The sequence below is a fragment of the Solanum dulcamara genome, chromosome 5 (assembly GCF_947179165.1).
Source record: "Solanum dulcamara chromosome 5, daSolDulc1.2, whole genome shotgun sequence".
Classification (NCBI taxonomy): Eukaryota; Viridiplantae; Streptophyta; class Magnoliopsida; order Solanales; family Solanaceae; genus Solanum; species Solanum dulcamara.
In genome coordinates this window covers 15496941-15517700 of record NC_077241.1, presented here as the reverse complement: position 1 = coordinate 15517700, position 20760 = coordinate 15496941, and the positions used below count along the sequence as shown (strand labels likewise).

Sequence of the window (20760 nt, the reverse complement as noted above, 5' to 3'; positions counted from 1 at the left end):
CAAGTCATTGATTCTCTAAAAAGGATACTTATTCTTTACGGTAACCTTATTCAACTGACAATAGTCAATGCACATTCTGAGGGAACCATCTTTCTTTCACACGAATAGAACAAAAGCATCCCAAGGTGAGACATTGGACCTTATGAATCCTTTCTCTAAAAGGTCTTTCAACTGATCTTTTAACTCGGAGGGAGCCATTCTATAAGGCAGAATAGAAATAGGCCGAGTATCATGAAGAACATCTATCCTGAAGTCTATCTCCCAATCGGGAAGGACTTCAGGCAAATCATCAGGAAACTCATTCACTACGGGAACTTATCAAAAGAATGGTGTCTCCACACTATCATCTCTAACCCAGAAAATATGGCATATATACCCCTTATAGACTAACTTTATGGCCTTAAGGTATGAAATGAATTAACCCTTAGGCAAAGCCAGACTACCCTTCCACTCAATAAATAGCTCATTCAGAAATTAAAACTTGACAAATTGGGTTATCAATCAAGTGAGGCATAAAAAGCATAAATGCATTCTATGCCAAGAATGACTTTAAAGTCAACCATGTCTAACTCAGCTAAGTCTGGAGAGGTATTTTTACGATAGATAAAGATAGTACAATCTCGATAAAATCTCTTTGCTAGAATAGACTAACCAATAGGAGTAGAAACACCGAATGCTTCTAAGAGTCATTCGAGAAGAATTCCAAACATAACAGCTATATAAGGAGTCACAATAGATAAGGTGGCACCTTGGATCAACTAACACATATACATCAAGAGAAAGACTCAAAGCATACCAGTGACAACGTTTGGTGACTTCTCTTAGTTCTAGAAATTTTCCATAGCATATAGATGGTTTGAACCTCCACCTGTCCCTGAAGTAGTACCACTCTGGTTAGTTCTATCGAATGGTGATGCAGTAGAAGAAGATTGGGCCTTATTGCACCTATCACTATGTCTTCCCATCGGACATTATCTATGAAAGTGACCCACTTTACCATACTTGTAAAAATTATTAGTTCCTATACGATACTCTCTCAGGTGAAACTTTCCATACTTACCATAAGGCGGCATCCACATGGGACCTTGAGCCACACTTTCTTGGAATTAAGAACCTTGTACTCTGAAATTCTTATTATTCTGTGACCTTTGATTATTTTTGGTGTTGGGTATAGGTGTACTCATTGAAGATGGTGCATATCCAGAAGACTTCTTCTGAAAGAATGAGTGTATTCTATTTCCACAGTTTTGATGGTTCGACTCATTGAATGTGGATTTATCCTTCTTATTTTGATTCTCCCCTCTATACTTCTTCTTATTCTCCTTAATTTGCTGGCATACACCATGAGTCTGGAGGTGTCTATATCTGAGATCAACAAAGCTGCCTGGCACTCCCTCATCACATGCCTTCCTATATTAGACACAAACTTCCTTATCTTGGCTTTCTCATTGAGAACCATTTCCAAAGCATATCTTGAAAGATAAATCAAATTGAGGCTATACTTCTTGAGAGTCATCCCCTTCTGCTTTATATTTACAAACTCATCTACCTTTGCCTCACTCAGCTTTTGAGGAAAGAAGTGATCTAGGAATGTATTTTCAAACTCATGCCAGATTGTAAGCTCAGCATCCTCAGCTCTATTTTCCTCCTATTGGTTATACCAGACATTAGCAACATCCTTCAGCTAATAGGAGACAAGTTCAACTGCCTTTATCTCAGTAGCATGCATTACCTTCAGGATCTTCCACATGTCATTACTAAAATTTTGAGGATCCTCCTCAACACTAAACCTAGTGAATAATGGTGGATCCATCCTTAGAAATTCTCGAATCCAATTAGCAATAGACGGATCTTGAGAACTAGAGTCGGGCCCTGGAGTATTCTAATGACCAGACTGTGCCACCATCAATTGGGTGAGCATAGAGATAACTCCCCTAAATTTTGCCTCTGAAGTCATAGTATGCTGAACAGTCTGTAGAACTTCTAGAGTCCCATCCTTAACATCATTCTTGGCTGCTTGACTTGGTTTTGGGTCTATATTTCAAATAGTTGAGGAATTGATCTTGGTTACAGTTATGTGCCCAATAACAAATAAAACCCATAATTCATTGATCAAGTCAAGAGCAAATTCCTAGAATTTATTTTATATTGTTGCATTTTTTGTATTGTTGTAACCAACCAATGCGATTAGAAACTTTCAGGGCTGATAGGGAAAGAATGAACATTAAAAACATGATCGGATAGAGAGTGGAGCTCAAAGGAGAAGTTGGAAACACAATGTGATGAAAATATACTACAAGGAAGCATGTCCGCGTCGTGCACTTGGCCTTTGAGATTTGATTCCAAATCATGTAATTTATTCGACAAAACAGTGTGCACGCCAGGTCCGCATCGAAGACCTAGTTCTGGATAGCACAAATTCATACCGACATAGGAAATGAAAAATTACATTGAACAGAACCAAGTTTGCATTGCAAACTTCAGTGCGTCTACTTTAATTCTGCATTTTTGGTGTTATAAATAGCACATTTACATATTTTATTAAAAGGTAGATCAGATTGTTGGAGTGAGAGTGGAGGAAGACAAAGGATGAGCTACTTTTGGTGATATTTTCTTCTTTTCTTTCTTTTTTGAATCTAAGTTTTGATGTTATTAATAATTTATGTAAATATGTTATACACCATGAGTAGGAAAAATTGTTTTTTCTTGGGTTGTAGCTAAAAGATGAAGGTTTGAATCTCATTTTCTTTGGTTAAAAATGGGTTTGTGTATGTAATTACTCTTATGTTCTTGTTTTGATTGTTTTAATTCTTGATCACCATTAGAGCAAAATTTGTTTTCCTGGAATACAGAAGCCGAAAAGGGGATAGAACACTAGAATATAAGAAGCATGTTTATCCTAAAATTGCCTAGAATAATTTGTGTATAAAATGACTGTGATATATATCTATACACCATGTTTGGTTGCTAAAAAAGATGATAAGATTAATACATTTTAGTTGGTTCATGCTTATCCCTACTCAATGATATAGTTCGGCTGTCAACAAGAGTAGGCAATTAGAGATCGAAAGATAATAATTGTATAATTAACCTTGTAAACCAGTAATCGAAAAACCCATTAGATACCAAAGTAAAAAATTTTAGACTAGAAATCTATGAGTGCTACAACCCAGGGACTCTTCTTTATATTGATAACATTTCTCTAATATCTTTGAATCATTTTCATATTTTGTATTGTTATAATTATTTTTATAGACATAAATGAACTCAACTCTTTGAAAACACACATGAATAATTTGATTCATTGAAAAGTGAACTAACGCCAAATTCATTTCCTTGTGGGTTCGATATCCGGCTCTTAAAGAGGGTCACTATATTACTTTTGATACCCGTACAATTGCATGTGTGTTTGAACGCAACAAGTTTTTGGCGCCGTTTCTGGGAACTTTGTTTAATTTGGCGATAGTTTTCTTTGTGAAGTTTCTTTATTATTTGTCTTAGTGTTAACAACTTGATCTTAGCTGATATTTCTGGTAGGAGAACTCAAAAAGGCACACTAGACAAAAGTGGGAACATTGTAGAGCCGCTAGCTAAGCTTGAAAGATTTCTGCATAAACAAAGAAGAAGATCAACTGCTCTATATCCCATACCATAGGTAAATCTGGGTGATAATAACAAAGTTCCTATAGAGGTCCCTGTGGAGATGGCAGCCAGGACAGTACGTGATTTAGCAGTTCCACTCACTGCGAATGTCACCTTCAGCATTCAAAAACAGCCAGCTGGAGGAAGATTTGAATTGAAATAGAACATGGTGCAATTGTTGCACTCTAATAGGTAGTTTACATGTTTGCCTCATGAAGATCCTCAATTTCACATCCAGAACTTCTTGGAGATTAGCGACACTTATACGCCTAATGGGGTATCTCCTGACTACGTGAGGTTAACATTATTTCCCTTTTCTTTGTTGGGGGAAGCTAAGAGGTAGTTGAAGTTAGAACCACCAAGTTCAATCACTTCATAGAATAACTTAGCTCGCAAGTTTCGTATCAGGTTCTTTCCTTCGGGGAAGACAGCTAAGTTGAGGGCTGAAATTTTAAGCTTTAAGCAAAAATGTAGAGAAAAAGTGTACCAATGTTGGGATAGGTTTAAATATCTACTCATTAGTTGTCCTCACCATCATCAAGCTAATAAGGTGTTGGTCCATACCTTTATAGAGGGATTGGAACCAAACACCAAAATTCTTCTTGATTCTGTTGTAGGTGGACAAGCATTGGAAAAAACCTATGATGAGCTATATACATTGCTTAATTACATATCTCAGGGAAATCTTGAGTGGAATGGAGGAAATTCTAGATCTGTCATTCAAAAACAAGAAGGCATGTTGGAAGTTGATACGGTGACAGCATTGACTACACAAATTGCAGCAATGGGAAATATGATGACAATGTATTTCAACACTTTACAAAAGGACAGCAGCAAGCTTTAGTGAATATGGTTCAGAAATAACAAGTGTGGTATGAGGTGTGTGGCAGTAGTGAACATGTGGCAGAATACTGTGGAGCTAGTCTGAGTCGGTGAATTTTGTGGGAAATGTACCTAATGGTGAAAGTAACCAGAACTATGGAAATACATACAACCCAAATTAGAGAGACCATCTGAATTTCTCATGGGGTGGAAATCAGCAAAACCAACACCAAGAACAAACACAATTTAGACCACAAGGGAGCAGGAAGAAGTACAACAATGAAAGCCACAGTCCATATAGACCACAAGGAGGAGGCCAGCACTATAACTAGCAAGACCAGAGTAACCAACAATCAAGCAGTGCAGGAAACATGAGTATGGAAGACATGCTTAAAAAACTCATGAATGAACAAGCTGAGCTAGCTGCAGACGTACGTCAATACCAAATCACCACCTAATATTTAGAGAAATAGGTGGGATATCTAGCTAATGCACAGAACTTGCGCCCGCAAGGTGGTTTACCGGGTAATACTAATCCAAACCCCAAGTAGGTAAATGCTGTGAGCACTCAAATTGGATGAGCATTAACTGAGCGAGCACCACAAAGTAAATGTAGTAAAGGTAAAGGTAAAGTTGTGGAAATTGAAGCTAGTAAATCTAGCTGACCACAGACGGAGCAACAACAAAAAACAAAACCACCTCCCCTATTTCCACAAAAATTTAAAAGGAAGAAAGAGCGAGAATGTTTTGAAAAATTCATAGACATGCTTAAGCAGGTACAAATTAACTTACCTTTAATTGATGTGTTGCGGGACATTCTAAAATATGCCAAGTTTGTCAAATATATTGTAGCCAACAGGAGCAAGTTATCTAAATTTGAAACAGTGGCACTCACTAAAGAATGTAGTTCAAGAATCTTGAACAAAGTTAAGCTTCTAGCTAAACAAAAACATCCAGGTAGTTTCACAATAAAATTAATTATTGTTAAGTACAGTAATGCAAGAGGTCTCTGTGATCTAGGTGCTAGTATAAACTTGGTGCCTAGATTTATGCTTAAGAAATTAGGTCTGAGAGAACTTAAAGCAACCACTTTTTTGTTATAGTTAGCTGATCATTCAGTAGCTAGACCTGATGGTATTATTGAGGATGTGTTAGTTCAAGTGGAATCCCTCATCTTTCTTGTTGATTTTGTCGTATTAGATTTTAAGCCTGACCTTGATGTTCCTTTTATCTTAGGGCGTCCATTCTTAGAAATAGGTGGTGCACTTATTGATGAGGCTGAAGGTAGATTAACTAAGAGAGCACGTGACAAAGTGGAGGTATTTGATATATATCAGGCACTAAAGTTACCTGCAGTCTATAAAGAGTTCTCTGCTATAACTGTCATCGATGAGTAAGTCTCAACTCAATGCATTTTATCAAAAGATCCTTTGGAAAAAGTCGTGATAGGTCAAGATATTGAAGAGTACATGAAAGTTAAAGAGTTAGCTAGTGTACTTGATATGCCAAATGTCAGCATATGGAAAAAGAATGTGAACCTTTGAATAGAGAATTGGGTCCTTTACCCAAGCCATCTTTGGAAGAAGCTCCTAACTTGGAGTTGAAGCAATTGTTAGCACATATCAGGTATGCTTTTCTTGGAGTGAATAATACCTTACCTATAATTCTTTTATCTACTTTTTCTGAGGTGCAGGTTATAACAGTACTTGAGGTATTAAAAATGCACAAGAAGAAAATTAGATGGAAAATGGCTGATCTTCATGGTATCATCCCCACTTTGTGCATGTATAGAATTTTCATAGAAGAAGGACATAAAGCTAGTGTGCAACCACAACGCCGATTAAACCCATCATGAAAGAAGTGGTGAAGAAAGAGATAATTAAGTGGATAGATGCAGGCATAATATACCCAATCTCTGATAGTAAATGGGTAAGCCCAGTTCAGTGTGTACCAAAGAAAGGGGGAATGACTGTGGTGATTAATGAGAAGAATGAGTTAATCCCCACAAGAATAGTAATAGGGTGGCGTATATGCATGGACTACAAAAAGTTGAATGATGCAACAAGGAAGGATCACTACCTTGTACCATTTATTAACCAAATGCTTGACAGGTTAGAAGACCAAGAATACTATTGTTTCTTGGATGGGTATTCGGGATACAACCAAATTACCATTACACCAGTGGACTAGGAAAAGACAATGTTCACATGCCCGTATAGGACATATGAGTTTAAGCATACACCATTTGGTCTTTGCAATACTCCCGCCACTTTATGGATGATTTTTTAGATTTTGGAGAGTCTTTTGATCTTTGTTTGCAAAATCTAGAGAAAGTACTAGCAAGGTGTGAGGAAACAAATCTCATCTTAGACTGGGAGAAATGTCATTTATTGGTAAAAGAAGGCATTCTGTTAGGGAACAAAGTTTCAAAAGATGGTTTGGAGGTAGACAATGCTAAAATTGAAGTGATTGAGAACCTTTAACCACCGGTTTTAGTGAAAGGTGTCCATAGTTTTCTAGGTTATGCTGGATTCTATCGGCGATTCATTAAAAAAATTTCAAAGATTGCAAGATCCATGTGAAGCTTGTTAGTAAAGAAAGAAAAATTTATTTTTGATGATAAATATTTGCAGGCCTTTGAACTCTTAAAGAAGAAGCTGATCGAAGCCCCTATCTTGATAGCTCCTGACTGAAGCTACCTTTTGTGCTGATATGCGATGCAAGTGACGCAGCAGTGGGAGCAGTTCTGGGACAGAGAAAAGAGAAGATCTTCCACTCAATTTATTAATCAAGCAATACTCTTGACTTGGTGCAAGCTAACTACACAGTCACCGAGAATGAGATGCTAGCGCTAGTTTATGCATTCGACAAGTTCAAATCCTATCTGGTAGGTACTAAAGTAATTCTTTACACTGACCATAAAACTCTTAAATACCTATTCAAAAAGAAAAATGCAAAGCCATGACTTATAAGATGGATCCTGCTGCTATAAGAATTTGACATCGAGATGAAAGATAGCAAGGGCTGTTAGAATCAAGTTGTTGATCACCTTTCCAAGTTAGAGAGTTCAACACATGTTGGGGAACAGATGCAAATCACAAAAGAATTCCCTAATGAGAAACTATTAGCTCTTGAAGTGAATGAATTGTCGTGGTATGTCGACATTGTCAATTACCTGGTCAGTGGAGTGTTTCCCTCGAATTCAACCTCACAAAAGAAGAAAATATTGATGCATGAGGCTCGTTTCTATATATGGGACAAGACTTACTTATTCAAGAAGGGAATAGACGAAATGGTAAGAAGGTGTGTGCTAAAAATTGAGGTGCATCAAGTGTTAGATAGTTGCCACTCATCACCATATGGTGGTCATCACTAAGGAGAGCGCATTGCGCATAAGGTACTTAAATTTGGTTTCTTTTGTCCTACATTATTTAAAGATGTTGTAGGGTATGTGAATAGCTGCAACCAATGACAACGAATGAGCACCATCTTAAAAAGACACGAAATGCCATTGAGATACATACTAGAAGTCGAAATTTTTGATATATGGGGCTTGGACTTCATGGATCCATTTCCATCATCTTATGAAAACCAGTATATCTTAGTGGTAGTAGATTACGTGTCTATGTGGGTTGAGGCTGTAGCTCTTCCCACCAATGACTCAAAGGTAGTGACCAAGTTTCTCAAGAAGCACATCTTCACTTAATTTGGCACACCTAGAGCAATTATCAGCGATAGAGGATCTCACTTCATAAATCAAACAGTGAAGAATCTCCTGGATAAGTATGGGGTGAGGCATAAAGTAGACACAGTATATCATCCACAAACAGTGGGCAGGTCAAGGTATCCAACAGAGCGGTGAAGTAGATATTACAAAAGACTGTGAATGCACAAAGGAAAGATTGGTCAGAGAAGTTAGATGAAGTACTTTAGGCATACCGAACGGCATGCAAAACACCCATCAGGACCTCTCCATATCATATGGTATTTTGTAAAGCATGCCACTTACTGGTTGAGCTAGAGCACTGAGCTTATTGGGCAATCAAGAAGTTGAATCTTGATCCCGAGTTAGCAGGGAAAAAGCGGCTGAACTAATTGAATGAGTTGGAGGAGTTTAGACTCCAGGCAATATGAAAATGCCAAGTTGTACAAGGTAAAAAAAAGGCAATGGCATGATAAGCACATCATTACTCCAACTTTCAAACCAGGGCAAAAGGTAACTTTAAATCTAGACTCAAACTTTTTCCAGGGAAGTTAAGATCTAAGTGGAGTGGCCCTTTTAAAGTGGTATGTATGACACCTCATGGAGCTGTGGAACTGTGGAAGGCATAAAAAAACGTCCACGTTTCTAGTTAATGGGCAAAGATTCAAGCTTTACTTTGGTAATGACGTGGACCGTGAAGAGAAAGTTATAGATCTTGAGGATGAAAGATGAACACGTTAAGTCATGCCACGACGGCAAATAAGGCGTTGCACGGGATGTAACCAATAAGGTATTGTAAAATATTTTTTTTATTAAAGGTTATAATGAATTTCATTTTGTTTCATTTTGTAAGTTAGTTTATAAAATAAAAGAAAATAAAAAGAGAATTAGGACGAAACCTGAACAGAGAGATGCGCAACAGGTCCGCGTCGCGGACCTATTCCATCTCAGCATAAATTTTCACAGGTATGTTTTTAATTAATTTTTGTGAAAATAAGTTTCAAGTAAGGTGCGCACTAGGTCCGTGATGCGGACCTGGTTAATTTTAATACAAAATACAATTTGGAATTTTGGGTCACTAAACAGTAAGGTCCACGACAAGTCTGCATCGTGGACTTGGGATATTTTTCAGGATTTTTCATTAAAAAGATGGGTTTAATCCATTTTTAATGGGTTCACCCGATGAAATTAGTGTAAAACCCCAAAAAAGATCCATTCACCTTCAGTTTTCAATCTAAACCATTTCCTTTCTCTCTTCAACTCTCAAAATTCCTTTCCTCTAAGGCAAAAATCCACAACGTACTCAATAATTCCAAGAAAATTTCTTTTGGGTTTCTACTTCAAACCAACAAGGTATTTGTTCTTGATCTATTTTTATGACATAAATAATTGAAATATACATAAGTAAGTTCTTGGATCATAAGTTTTGACTCAATATCATTGATTTTCATGGTTCTTAGATTGAAATACTTATTGGGTGTGTCAAGTTGCTTAGGAATTGCTTGTTGTGATTAACTTGTTATGGGTTAAGTTCTTGTAACCTAACCCTACTTTTGATGATTATAAGAAATTGGATGTTGTGATTGTTATGATAATGTGTGTTGAATTCTTGCATAAACATGCATAAAGTAATGTGTTGAAGTTAGCTTGAGTTGTGAAAATAGTGGGAAGTGAAGTTATATTGTTCAAATTCTTGATTAAAAAATATGTTTGTAGTAGTAGGGATCTTGTATACACATTTATGATTGAACTTGAATACTATGTTGGGTTAATGTCATGACCCAACTCCGTAGGCCGCGACTAATGCCCGAGTAGGGAACCCATACGTAACCTTAGCCCCACTTAGCGTGTTAGAAGAATAAACAAATGTAGAAATCAAAAAGAGGTCGCTAGAGAGTGCATGAAAATAGATATAGCACAAGAGGGCTGTTAAGGCCATTACGAAATACAAATCCCAAAACATATATACATAACCCACTCAACAAGTCTATAGACCTCTACAAAGTGATAGTCTAGTCATATGACAGGATAAGGCCCCATCGTACCCTTAACCAACATGTACAAATGTATAACAGAAAAGTTAGTACTAAAATAGGGCTTCGGACAAAGGAGCACTGCCAACCAACAGGGTGGATGTCCTACGCGAGTGGATCAGCAAACCGAGCGTCTGTACCTGCGGGCATGTAACGCAGCCCCCAAAGAAAGGGGGTTAGTACGTACAATGTACCGAGTATATAAAGCATGGACTGTAATAGGTAAGCCATTACCAGAACAGAAGGTGCAAAAATGAGCAAAATATCCAAAATATCAAAATACTTTTCATAACCACAGATAATGTATGCAAAAAAACATATGCCATATCCGGCCCCATTATGGGACTCGGTGAACGAATCGTGGTTGCCGTCCCGTCACTGGCACCACAACACATCATAACTCCAGAGTAGGGAATATCTCCATAACAGATAATATCATATCAGATGGCCATATCATATCATATCATATCATCAGACATCAGCATATGTGTACATGGCAAATCATAACTCCATAAAACCCATGTACAGGTCATACTTGCCCCCTCACATCGGGGCACGGCAAATAATACAGAGAAGTATGCACGATAACAAAACCTGACCCAGGCTCGGTGAAGGAAGCATTGAGGCATCCACGAGTGGAGTAGTGAGAAACTAAATGCACTTTAAATCATTTTTGAGACTCGATGGAGTTAACAAAATGAGATATTATTAAAAAATCAAGACAAGAGTCGTATCAAGTACCTTTTGAATATCACTATGAGTTATAACCAAATAGAAATTTTGGAATCATATACATGTATCTAGGCACGATAAAATATCCTTTGGAAAATCAAGAAGTTGGCCATCCTAGCGGCTCTACAAATAGGAACTTCCTTGGAATCATTTAAAAGTCATATACTTGTTTCATAAAAACCATGCCAAAAAGGAAGATTATCTTTATATACTTATGTAAAAACATGCCAAGGGAAAGAATTGTTAGCTTTACATACTTATGCCAAAGACATGCCAAAAGAAGGAACGGTTAGCTTTACATACCTCTTACGGATTACTCCTAATACGTTCGCCTCATTGTCTCTTGAACCTATTTAACATGAAAGTAATACTATGTTTAATGACCTTTCACTTTCCAATTCCAACTCTACAACCAAGTCTCCATAGAGTTCATTTCCTTATCCATTTCCCTAGACTAGTTCCTTACTAGTTCCTAAGTTACCGAAAACTGGGCAGCATCTTCCCTATAACTTCAATATCCCCGAGATTTTAACTCAGCCACCATGTCAACAACCATACCAAAAAAAACAACCAGCAGCATATATACAAGTAAATCACTTCAACATTACTCAATACAACTCCAAACCACTAGCTCAAAACTACGATATCAAAATAGAGATTTTAACCTTTATTTCACAAAATCTTTAACCATACCAAACGGAGGGTCGTGTGGATGAAACCAGTAGAACCCACACCCTTTTTTAAAAAATTTAAATCCCTACAACACGCAACACAACCAGCTGCACCCGCAACACCATAACGACAACCCATTACTCGACTTCGATTTAGCTATAACCACTTCAATTTAGTTTGTTTCTAACGTCAAGCATCCTAATGCAATTTTTCCACTTACAACCTTATTTAATAAATTTAATATACCTCATAACAACATCATAAACTCCAATTTAAAATAAAATCCCTTACCTTTCCCGAAACTCATCATACTCGTTGAAACTTGCCTCGGAAGTTCCTTTAGCGCGCCTACAACTTTGTGGCTGCTTGATAACGTTTTGCTGCTGCTAAAAACCATAAATTTTCATTACTAATACCCTCATACCATCATGGTATACCCTAGATAATTCATTCATGGAACGAAATCAAAAAACTTACATTTTTCTCCCCTTGGCCGCCACTAGTTTCTCTCTAGCTCTATGGTTTCTTCTCTTCTTTCTTTCTCTAGAATTTTCTTGAATTTGTTGGAGATAAGGATGAATTTTTGATAAGAATGAGTCATCCAATATATATATATATAATCCACCTTAGGAGGTGACACGTGTCAACCCCTAAGTGGTGACTCATGGCAAGCCCTAAGTGGTGACGCATGTCAAGCCCTCATTGGGCCAACACATCCTTTCCTCCAATAACAGGCTGCCACATGGCATATGGGGCCCACCCCTTTGCTCCAGATTCTTCCATGTGTTACTCTCTTATGCTGCTATGTGTCACATTCTTTTCTTCCTCGTGGGTTTGTAATCTCGTCTTCTTTTATGAATCTATGTAATACTTGCTACGTAAGCTTGGTAAGTACTCAAGTAGCTTAAGTATCAAGGTATCAAAGTCTTTCAAGAGACTTAAGAATGCGTTCCAAGGTACAAAAGTATGGGGTGTAACATCCTTCCCCTCTTTAGCACATTCGTCCTCGAATGTGAACCACAACCTTCCTCAAGATCTTATACAGACCATATGGAGAGTTTTTTTGTTCCACTGCAATAACATATACTTCCATCGAGAACTCAATATCAAATTTCCAAAGGTTGGGATTACCTGTAGATATAGGGAATAGGTACGGATACTTGTGTTTCCTTACCTATTTCACTTCTCAGGGGGTCACCCATTCTAGTACTACTCTCGCCAAAGCACGCTTAACTTTAGAGTTCTGATGGGATCCAGTGTGTTAGTGCTGGTATGATTGCATCCATCCCTTAAGGTCTCCACCAATGGTTCCTCACATGGTCTCAGATACCGCGGCTTCTATCTATTTATTGCTGGCCTCGAGATCCATCCATCCCTTATGGGATCTCATTTGAAGTTTAAGCGTTGCCATTTACATATGATAGCATTAGTAGTGCCCGAGTTGGGCACCCATACGTACCCTTAGCCCCACTTAGCGTGTTAGTAGAATAAAAAAGTGTAGAAATCAAAAAGGGGTCGCTAGAGAGCGCATGAGAACAAATATAGCACAAGAGGGCCGTTAAGTTCATCACAGAACACAAAGCCCAAAACATATATACATAACCCACATCATAAGTCTACAGACCTCTATAGAACGATAGCCTAGTCATATGATGGGACAGTGCCCCATCGTACCCTTAACCAACATGTAAAAATGTACAACAAAAAAGTTAGTACCAAAATAGGGCTCCAGACAAAGGAGCACTGCCAACCAACAGGATGGATGTCCTAAGCGAGCGGATGAGCAAATCAAGCGCATGTACCTATGGACATGTAATGCAGCCCCCGAAGAAAGGGGGTCATTATGTATAATGTACCAAGTATGTAAAGTATGGACTGTAATAGGTATAGCCATTACCAGAACAGAAGGTGCAAAAATGAGCAAAATATCCAAAATATCAAAATACTTTTCATAACCACAGATAATGTATGCAGAAAAACATATGCCATATCCGGCCCCATTATGGGACTCGGTGAACGAATCGTGGTTGCCATCCCGTCACTGGCACCACAACACATCATAACTCCAGAGTAGGGAATATCTCCGTAACAGATAATATCATATCAGATGGCCATATCATATCATATCATATCATCAGACATCAGCATATGTGTACATGGCAAATCATAACTCCATAAAACCCATGTACAGGTCATACTAGCCCCCTCAGATCGGGGCACGGCGAATAATACAGAGAAGTATGCACGATAACAAAACCTGACCCAGGCTCGGTGAAGGAAGCATTGAGGCATCCACGAGTGGAGTAGTGAGAAACTAAATGCACTTTAAATCATTTTTGAGACTCGATGGAGTTAACAAAATGAGCTATTATTAAAAAATCAAGACAAGAGTCGTATCAAGTACCTTTTCAATATCACTATAAGTTATAACCAAATAGAACTTTTGGAATCATATACATGTATCTAGGCACGATAAAATATCCTTTGGAAAATCAAGAAGTTGGCCATCCTAGCGGCTCTACAAATAGAAACTTCCTTGGAATCATTTAAAAGTCATATACTTATTTCATAAAAACCATGCCAAAAAGGAAGATTATCTTTATATACTTATGTAAAAACATGCCAAGGGAAAGAATTGTTAGGTTTACATACTTATGCCAAAGACATGCCAAAAGAAGGAACGGTTAGCTTTACATACCTCTTACGGATTACTCCTAATACATTCGTCTCATCGTCTATTGAACCTATTTAACATGAAAGTAATACTATGTTTAATGACCTTTCACTTTCCAATTCCAATTTTACAACCAAGTCTCCATAGAGGTCATTTCCTTATCCATTTCCCTCGACTAGTTCCTTACTAGTTCCTAAGTTACCGAAAATCGGGCAGCATCTCCCCTATAACTTCAATATCCCCGAGATTTCAACTCGGCCACCATGTCAAAAACCATACCAAAAACAACAACCAGCATTATATATACAAATAAATCACTTCAACATTACTCAATACAACTCTAAACTACTAGCTCAAAACTACGATATCAAAATAGAGGTTTTAACCTTTATTTCACAAAATTTTTAACCATACCAAACGTAGGATCGTGTGGATGAAACCAGCAGGACCCACACCCTTTTTAAAATACTTTAAATCCCTACAACACGCTACCCAACCAGCTGCACCCGCAACACCATAACGACAACCCATTACTCGACTTCGATTTAGCTATAACCACTTCAATTTAGTTTGTTTCTAAAGTCAATCATCCTTATGCAATTTTTCCACTTCCAACCTTATTTAATAAATGTAATATAACTCATAACAACATCATAAACTCCAATTTGAAAGGGAAGCCCTTACCTTCCCAAAACTCGTCAAACTCATCAAAACTTGCCTCGAAAGTTTCTTTAGCGCGCCTACAACTTTGTGGCTGCTTGCTAATGTTTTGGAGCTGATACAAACCATAAATTTTCATTAATAATACCCTCATACCATCATGGTATACCCTAGATAATTCATTCATGGAAAGAAATCAGAAAACTTACCTTTTTCTCCCCTTGGTCGCCACTAGTTTCTCTCTAGCTCTAGGGTTTCTTCTCTTCTTTCTTTCTCTAGAATCTTCTTGAATTTGTTGGAGATAAGGATGAATTTTTGATAAGAATGAGTCATCCAATATATATATATAGTCCACCATAGGAGGTGACACATGTCAACTCCTAAGTGGTGACACATGTCAAGCCCTAAGTGGTGACACATATCAAGCCCTCATTGGGCCAACACATCCCTTCCTCCAATCACGGGCTTCCACGTGGCATGTGGGGGCCCATATTTTTTCCCCAGCTTCTGCCATGTGGCACTCTCTCATGCTTCTATGTATCACCTTCTTTTTCCCCTCGTAGGTTCGTAATCTCATCTTCTTTTACGAATCTATGTAATCCTTGCTATGTAAGCTTGGTACTTACTCAAGTAGATTAAGTATTTAAAATTTCCAAGTTGGTAGCTTATGTATGTAACACATCCAAAGTAATAGCTTGCACAAGTAAGTCGGGTCCTACGACTCACTACTTGACCTCCAATTCCTTTCGAATTCCTATAACTTTATTTCCAATCTTCCCTACCATGGGGTATTACATTCTTCTTTCCTTAGAGTTGTTTGATAGATTTATAGCCTATCTGGCTCACATGATAACTTCTAAGAAGCTTTCAAGAAACTTAAGAAGCTTAAGATATTTTTTTATTATTTTTTTTTATTTTTTTAGAAACTCAAGAACCTCTCACGATACCAAAGTCTTTCAAGAGACTTAAGAACGCGTTCCAAGGTACAAAAGTACGGGGTGTAACAGTTAATCATGATCTAGGAATAGAACCAGCAGATCCTAGAAGCAGGAAAAGAGCAAGAGGGGCACCCTCTATACCACCTACCCCACCCATGCCTCGAGGCCAACCTCATCTATTTGGCATAAAAGAAGTGCACCCAAATGGAAAAAACTGGTACAAATGACACACTGAGTCTCGCTATCTCTTTAATATGCCAATAGACGAGGAAAAATTAGCCAGAAACTACCCCTAAATAATACAGAGAATAGAGGAACTAAATATGCACTTTGTTCGTTGACCTAAAGTCGTGTAATTTGCACGTGGTAAGGGAATTCTATGCAAACTATCAACTAAATCAGTACACATATTACATCATAGTTTGAGGGGTTGATGTTCCTCTATCCCCCATGGCAATAAACAAGATATTGGGAACGCTAGAGCTGCCAACTATCGCCTTGACAAATTTGAACATTCAACCACCATACAGGGATGTCCGACATACTTTTTGTGGGCATAGATCAACGGCAAAGTGGGTATATCACGGTCTTCAGGGATACCACAGTACATTCCTATACGCATATCTTAACAAAGAAGCATATGTGTAGGTGAAGATTGCCATGCACAGTCTCAATCCAGGCCTCCACTACACAGAATTAACACGGGATAGAGTATGCTTGGTCTATACCCTTATGAAAAGGATAGACGTGAATGTTAGAGTGGTGATCAAATCCACTATCAAGAAATGCAAGGTTCATCGAGGCAGGGGGTTTGCATTCGGAGGCCTCATCATGGATATATGTTAAAAGGTTGGGGTCCTAGAGGAACAACATAATTATATAGGCCCCCCTTCCCTCAGATTCTTATGATGTCACAAACATCAAAGGGCTAGACTACACTCATGGCCCAGTCCTCCCTACCCAGAAGCACACAAAGCGCGATGATATGATCACAGCCCGCATGTTTGGCTTGGAGATGCTTCGACACCGCACCTGAGGGTGAGCTTCAACTGAAGAGGAACTCCGTGAGGTCGAGAGATAATACCCTCTAAATGAGCATCCTATAGGTATTCTCGGACTAGGACCTGACTTTTATGAGACCATTGAAGACGACATCCCCACGGATGAGGATAGAAGGAGGAATGGCTCAGACGTAGAGTCGGATTTGGAGGCCACAGAGTTTGACCCTCTGGCAGTGGAAGATCCAGATGCTGGTGGACCAATGGATGAGTAGACGGGGAAGTCTACTAACTTGTGCTACTGAGGACAGTGCCCAAATAAGTGTGGGGTGGAGTCTATTTAATTAAACAGTATCAATTTAGTTCTATTAAGTTTGGTATTTTGTTTTATCTATATTGCTAATTGTTGGGTTATGTTGTATTTTATTTGGATTGATATTGTTTATTTTAGGTTTATCTTAAATATTGGTTTTTTTTATCTTAATTTTTTGACGTCGTTTAAATTTGACGTTGGGTTTCATAGCATTTGTTTTCGGTTCTTTGGCCATGGATAGTCCCCTTTAACCGTACAAAAACAATTCTTTCTTTTTAGATATTTATAATGTATATAATGTTTTTTGCCAAACTATAAGATTGCATATGTAGCAGATGAAATGATTGAAAAATATGAAAAATTGACTAACTTAAGACACCTAAGACTCAGTGGTAGATGTTGAATTCATGTGATTGTGGTTGAAATTTCTGAAGAATTATCATTGTGAAATTAAACATGTGCAGTTTGAGTAGGGTTAATTGTATAAACCTTGTTGCTTTTGATTTCTACAACTTGCCCTGCATGTATTAGTGGTGAAAACAAAGGAAGTTTAGAATTTAAGGAAAGGATCTAGGCAATTCTTTGGTAACCTCATTTTAAAATCACTTGTTGTACCCACCTTAATGTAAATCCATAGTTAGCCCTTTTGATCCTTTGACTTGATTCTTTGGCAGCCTAGTTTGAAGCCTATTCTCATTATTTTTTTCTGAGACCATAATTTTGATCCATGAAGCCAAGCACTTTGAAAGAGAAAAAGCAGAGAAATGGGGGGGGGTTTAACAACCTTGGATTACTAAGAATAAAACCATTGGTGTAATTAATTAAAATAAAATCTTGCATTAGGGAACACAAGCTTGTGGAAAGTGAAAAGAACGTCAATCACATTTTGGTTGAAGTTATTAAAGAAAAGAAGACTTTCTCTACACAGACAAATGAAGTGAAAGGTTAAGCTAACGAAACAACAAAGTGGTGAGAATAAGGTTATGTAGTACTTGAAAAGAATAAAAAAATATAGTGTGTTGAAAGCGCTTGGGAACCAAGTCACTATACATGTCCAGATTTCTACTTAACCATCCCCTAGCTCACATTACAATCTGAAAAAGCCCGAAATGATCCTTAAGTCTTAGCTACCTTAATAGAGCTATTTGATACACTAAGGGTAAGCCTATAGTACATCTTTAGCAACTTGTGATTTTATTTGAGAGAGTGAGCGAAATATTTTCAAATACCCATTAACGTAACTGTGAGAGAATGGGTAAATTCTTTCTTAGGGAGGAAACATGTTTAATGAAGAAATGGTAATTATGCATAAATTTTGATTTAAAAACCATGTGAATTGTTTCATTACAGAGTCAACTCTCGAGTCTATGTGGTGTTGAGTTAGTTAGTTTCTTAAAACAGAAATTTGACATGTGTTTGTAAGATAAGCTAATTGTGCAATCACTGTGGTTTCATAGAATTGCTTTATATATCATGTATTTATTATTTTAGGAATAAGACTGGAGTTTGTTCAAGGACTAACAAAGTTGTAATAATGGGGTGGTGATCTTGGGTATATTTATGTGCCTAATAACAAATAAAACCAATAACCAACCAATGTGATTAGACACTTTCTGGGTTGATTGAAAAAGAATGAATATTCAAAACATGATCGGATAGAAAGTGGAGCTAAAGAAGAAGTTGGGAACACAATGTGAGGAAATACACTACAAGGAAGTATGTCCGTGTCGCACACTTGGCCTTTGAGATTTGATTCCAAAACTTAGAATTTATTCGACGAAATAGTACGGTGCGCGCCAGTTTCGCGAATAATTTGATTCATTGAAAAGCAAACTAGCGCCTAATTGCATTTCCCTGTGGGTTCGATATTCGGCTCTTAAAGAGGCTCACTATATTACTTTTGAGATCGTGTACACTTGCGAGTGTGTTTGGATGCAACATGAATTCATTCTCGGTGATGTTCCTCTGGCTCAAGGATCATTAGGAAGTCAAATCTAAAATTGTGAAATGCATGAATTAGAAGGAGATTTCATAGAGGTAAACTCTATAGCATGAACTGGAGTATGAAAGGAGTGAAATAATTCCTAAAGTCTTATAGCCTCCCTATTATATATGTGGCATACTTTATACTGATAAGAAGGACTCTACTAGACTCAGCTTCATAGATACCTTAGGACTCTTGAACTCTGGGATTTGATACCAAGTTTGTCACACCGCAAGCCTAGACTCTCGACGTGGCCAGTACTCGAAAACCATTACTGGTCTCAAGGAACCCTTGGTATAGCTAGCTCACTTAGCGAAAGACTCAACTCATGAAAAGAGTAACTCTAGTGGGCATTTATAAAACATTCTCATCAATCTTTAAACAATAAGTTAAATTACTCAAATTAAATATATAACTTAATTTCATAACTCAATGATGAAAATAATTTTTTAAGACAGACTATGAAAGACTTAACTCAAAAACCATTACTGGTCTCAAGAAACCCTTGGTATGGCTAACTCACTCAGCGAAAGACTCAACTCATGAAAAGAGTAACTCTAGTGGGCATTTATAAAACATTCTCATCAATCTTTAAACAATAAGTTTAAGTACTCGAATTAAATATACAACTCAATGATGAAAATAATAGTTTAAGACAAACAATGAAAGACTAATATTTACTCTACTCTACTCAGTATATGAAGCCTCTAATTGATTACTAAGGAAGTACTTAGACAAGCCCACGGCTACCTTAAAAGAACTAATAAAAAAAGGAAATTGATAAAGAGGATCTCCTCTGAATGCAAAGAAGTCTCACCAAATATTGGAGAAGATAGATCCTTAATGATGCACCTATTGATGATCTTTAGCACCTCTATCTGCATCATGAAATGATACAGGTGGAATGAAGTCAGTACATAGAATGTACGGTATATAAAATAGTTGGAAAAAAACATACTCAAGAATACTCGGTGACATAAATATTGGAGTAACTCTACTCAAGATAAAGCATGCAATATAAAAAAGGCAATGATTTACAAAATATATTATGCAATACAACTCGGTGAAAAATAATATATACTTGGCGAGTTTTTCTAATCGACAACCATTATTTATGAGCTACTGACGATACAACAAAGCATTGTCGTTGCCAAAGCCGTCCAATAATTTTCCAGAGTAAGGGACATCACATCACTATTTATATATATATATATATATAAACTCCTATTTTGGGATAAGTGCGTAGTCGTCCAAATCAACGGCACGATTCGATCCTACACTGGCTACGTAGTTTATGGAATTTGAGTTATCTAAACTCTTACTCAAATCGGTGCTCGATACTACTTCCAAAAGAATTATTATGCCCATATACATCAAGTGAGTGAAATACTCAAAATACATCTCATCAGTCTCATTGGACATTACATATATTTACTCTATCTCTTTCTCAATCAATTATGCTTTCTTTTTAAAACTCATCAAGTTCTAATAAAACCATGCTTAACTCAGAAAATACCAATACTTATGGTTCAATATAATATATGTATTTGGGACGCTCATGTTCCCTAAAAACTCATCCCTTACATCAA

General features: G+C 37.4%; 1 pseudogene; it reads right to left on the bottom strand.

Annotated features, from left to right (window-relative positions):
- Positions 1–12766: 12766 nt before the first annotated feature.
- On the bottom strand, positions 12767–12888 carry LOC129890943 (5S ribosomal RNA; annotated as a pseudogene).
- Positions 12889–20760: the final 7872 nt, after the last annotated feature.